This window comes from Marmota marmota, unplaced genomic scaffold, assembly GCF_001458135.2.
Source record: "Marmota marmota marmota unplaced genomic scaffold, marMar, whole genome shotgun sequence".
NCBI lineage: Eukaryota > Metazoa > Chordata > Mammalia > Rodentia > Sciuridae > Marmota > Marmota marmota.
The window spans coordinates 7351599-7355832 of NW_026000026.1; the positions used below are offsets into that span (position 1 = coordinate 7351599).

A 4234-nucleotide genomic window follows, 5' to 3' on the forward strand; every position below is an offset into this window, starting at 1 on the left:
GCCGGCAGAACTTTGGCACGGGGGCGCTCGGCAGCGCGGGGAGCCCGTCGGTAATTTTAATATTTTATTATATATATATATCTATATTTTTGTCCAGACCAGCCACACGTGCAGATGGGGCGCCCGCCCGTGGTGTTATTTAAGGAAGAAACGTCCCTGTGCACAGATGCGTTTGAACTCTGTCCCCCGCCCCTCTCGGGCGCCGGCGGGCGGGCCGGTTTCGGAGTTGATGCAATCGGCTTAAACATGGCAGGACGCGTGTGTACACGGGACTGACGCAACCCACGTGTAACTGTCAGCCGGGCCCTGAGTAATCGCTTAAAGATGTTCCTACGGGGCTGTTGCTGTTGCTGTTGTTTTTTTTTTTTTGTTTTTGTTTTTGTTTTTGTTTTTGGTCTTTTTTTGTATTATAAAAAAAAAATCTATTTCTATGAGAAAAGAGGCGTATGTATATTTTGGGAATCTTTTCCGTTTCAAGCATTAAGTAAGAACACTTTTAATAAACTTTTTTTTGAGAATGGTTAAAAGCCTTTTGGGGGCACTAGTTGGCTTTTGATTTTTTTCTGTTCGCGGATTTGCAGGCGCTTGTTTTTGCGTTTCTCGGGTGTGTGGGGGGGGGCTGTGAGGGGGCTGCTGTTATTTTTGGAGGTTTGAGAGCTGGGTTGGGGGTGTGCAGCCGGGTTTCCTCCTCCTCTGCTCCTCCCCCAGGGTCTGCTGGCAGATGGGGCGCCGGCCCCTGGAGGATGGGGAGAGAGTGCTGGGTCAGGTTTTCAGGGTGACTCAGCCCCCCTGGGTGCTGGGAGCGGGGCTGGGAACCCTGCGTGGGGGAGGGGGAGGCGGGCTTGGGGTCTCTGGCTGGCCCTGAGTGTCATGCTTGGGTTTGGAGGGGCCAGGAGGCCTGAGACCCCTGTGCTGTGTTTTGGGGGCCAGACAGGCCTGTCACTCTGGGAGGAGGAGCTTGGTGCCTCGGCCCTGCCAGCCCAAGTCAGGGCAGATTCTTTTGGTAAGTGTAGCGAGGTGGGCTGTTGAGAAAAGACTTCCATGGTGTGTGTGTGTGTGTGTGTGTGTGTGTGTGTGTGTGCGCGCGCGCGCGCATTAAGAGGGAAGCCAGGGTGTGTGCGTGGGCGAGTTGTTTGTGTGTCTCTGGCTGGTTTATGTGTCCGTCCAGCTGGGGAACCCTGGGCCAGGTGGAGGGTGGGGGCAGGTCCGACACCTACACTGCCTTCCCTGGGGTGGGAGACTTGCCTTCTTGGTCCCAGGTGGCCACTGAGGCCAGCCTCTCCTGCGTCCTCAAGGTGGCTGTGTCTGGGTTTGAACCTGGGGCCCTTATCCCCGATCCCTGGGACAGCCCCCACACCCTGCTCCATTCCCGAGTGGAGGCTGCGGATGGAGGGCTGGGAGAGGCGGGCGGCCGTGCCTGGCGCGGGGTGTTATATAAGCTCCTGCTCTTGTTGTTATTTTCTTGCCGGGAGGCTCCTGGCACAACGGCTTTGGTGCGGCGTGAGCCCGCCGAGCTTTTGCTGAGCCTGTGTCGGCAAACCCTGTGGCCCCATCCCACTTAGACCCCATGGATGCCTGGGGGAAGCTGGGTGCTGTTGGGCGCCTGCTTTAGAGCCCTGGGTGGCTTTCCGCTCTCAGAGCCGGTGGAGAAGGAGCTGGCTGGGGTCACCCTGCCCTGAGGAGTCCCAGCAGCTGCCAAGGGCCTGGGGCAGCCTGGGATCTTGGGAGCAGCTGCTAAGACCGAGGCTTCAGGAAGCGGGGAGCTTCCCCTTCCCCTCCCCTCTGGGGCCTGGAGTGTGGGAGACAGATGGGGACCATCAACCTGCACCGGCCAGGACCAGGAGCTGAGGACCCCGGCAGCCACCACCTCCCTGGGCTGGCGTCTCCATTGTTGGCACCAGGGCCGTGCACAGCACTGGGTGCAGGGAACTGCACTGTAGCCTGGGCCTGGGGGTGGCCCCGACAGGTTTGCTCTGGGCCCTGGGCACGTGGACAGCGTGCCAGGAGGGCGCCTGCAGCCCTGGTTGGTTCAGGCCTGGCCACGGTGGCCCGCATGGCCTTCCTTAGTACCAGTGACCACACATGAGCTCAACTGCCTCCAGGATTTGTGTACCCAAGGGCAAAGCCTGGGGGATGGGGGGCAGGGGACATCTCCCCAGTCCCCACTGTCCCCTTTGTCACTGTTTTGCAGAGGACACACAGGTGAAGGGGAGCAGTGGCAGCCACCCTCCCTCTTCCTCCCCCAGTTCGTTCCCCAGTGAGTAGCCCGAGGTCACGGAGTGAGGTCCTCGTTCATGGACGGGCCCGGCTGAGTCCCGGGTCTCTGCGGAAGGTTCCACTTTCCCAGAGGAAAGTTCAGGCACCTCAAGTCCCAGAGTGAAGTGGCTTCCACCCGGTGTCACAGTCTGGAAGCAGCAGAAAGATCTGGAGCCCAGCCCCCTGGTGACCCTGAGAGGGCACGGCTTGGCCAGGGAGCTCTGTGGCCTGGTGTGGGAGCGTTGGGGACAGGGCTGTGCCAGAGGACCCAGGGGACGTCATGATGGGGTGACATCCACCCCATGGATCACGAGTCTGCAGGGCGGAGGGACCAGTCCTTTCAAAAGTTCAGAGACAGAGGAGTGGGCTGGGGAGAGGCGCGGAGCAGGCCCAGGATGCGCCCAGGTGGAGAGCAGCAGGGTGAGTGGGGACTGGGCAGGCCACCGGGGGTGAGGTCACCAAGCCCAGCTGCGGGGAGCCTGGAACCCCAGCCCACACCCCTCAGGTCAGGGGACAGAACACGTTGCACCTCCTCATCCCACCCGGTCGTCCCATGGCCTGGTGACTGGGCCTACTGAAAAGGGGCGACAGCGCACAGACTCCCGTGGGGGGCTCTCGCAGTCTCCTCAGCTCCTCAGCCTCTTGGAGGCTGCAGGTTCTGCCACCAGCATTTTCCTGCCAAGTGAACGGCTCAGAGAGGGGAAGTGACAGGTCTAAGTCGCACAGCTCCTGGCAGAAGTCGGCCTCTCCCTGTCAACACTGCAGAGTGGCCCTCGCCCCCAAGGGCCCGCTCAGACTTGTCAGGATCATTTTGTCCTCATCTCTTATTGCCCAGTTATTTTTCATCATTTAGACAAGCATTTATTGAGCACCTGCTGTGTGCCAGCCCCGTGACTAGGTGCAGGGGCCTTGCAGTGACCAACATGAAGGAGAGACGGGCACTAAGCATTCAGTACCTGGAACAAGGCAATGGCAGGTGGGGACAGGGACTCCCAGGACAGAGAAGTGGCCCTGAAGGTCTCTCCTGGAGGCGCATCTGTCCCCGGGCTGGGGGCTGGGGACAGTGCTGGCTCTGCGCCAGGGGCCACCCTGTGTGCTTCACGTGCCTTGGTCCTTAGGAGAGCCCCGTGACGAGGACTCACCATCTCCCCTTCCTCAGCCGGGGCAGCCAAGGCACAAGGGAAGCGTCCCCCAAGGGCTGGGGGGAGGCAGTGAGAGAGGGGACTCCCCCGAGGGAGGCAGGAAGGTCCTGCGGCCAGTCTCCCTGTCCTCTGTCCTCCCCCTCGCCCACCGAGTCTGTCTGGGGCTGGCTGATCTGGATGCCCCCGGCCGTCCCCTGGCTGTGGTCCCTCTGGAAGGCCTGCGAGCCCCGGGGACAGAGTGGGCCGGGGGGCCTGGGCTCTCTGTGTCCTCTGCGGCCCCGTTTAGGGGGTGCTGAGGGCCGAGCAGCAGCATCGGAGTGACTCTTGCTCAGAGATCTTCAAAGCTGGGATTCCAGTCTAGGTCCCTCTGTGTCCCTAGCTCAGCCACCTCCCTGCTGGCCTGGTCCCACTGAGGGACAGACGGGCCCTGACCACTCTACACCCTACGGGAGGCCGGGGCACACACACACGCGCCACATGGACGCTCTGAACTTCGTCCCCTGTCCTCTGGAGACCTTGGGCCAGGCGCTCGGCCCGTCTGGGCCTGGGCTTCCTCACCTGTGAACGGAGAGGACGACGGTCGCCCGGTATCAGGGCTGTGGGCCCAGGACGGCCCCTGCCCTGGGAGCTGCGCAGCTCGTGAGGTGGCAGCGCATTCTGATTGTGACAAAGGCCTCAAAGAAAACCGAGTGGGGGCAGTGGCAGAGAGCACCTGGGCGGGGTACTTGGGGGGCATCTGGGCAGAAGGGTCAGCAGGTGCAAAGGTCCTGAGACAGGCTGAGTCCGTGTGAGGGGAGAAGCCGGCAGCAGTGTGGGGCGGGGGGGAGGACAGCGAG

At 61.6% G+C, this 4234-nt stretch overlaps 1 long non-coding RNA gene across 2 annotated transcripts in view; it reads left to right on the forward strand.

The window, feature by feature from the left end:
• Positions 1 to 2460: 2460 nt before the first annotated feature.
• The window catches only part of LOC107137166, a 5298-nt gene continuing 3524 nt past the window's right edge, over positions 2461 to 4234 (forward strand). For both annotated transcript variants that reach the window (XR_001502814.2, XR_007350363.1), the window contains exon 1: positions 2461 to 2676. This is a non-coding gene — a long non-coding RNA (uncharacterized LOC107137166). The remainder of the gene's footprint in view (positions 2677 to 4234) is intronic.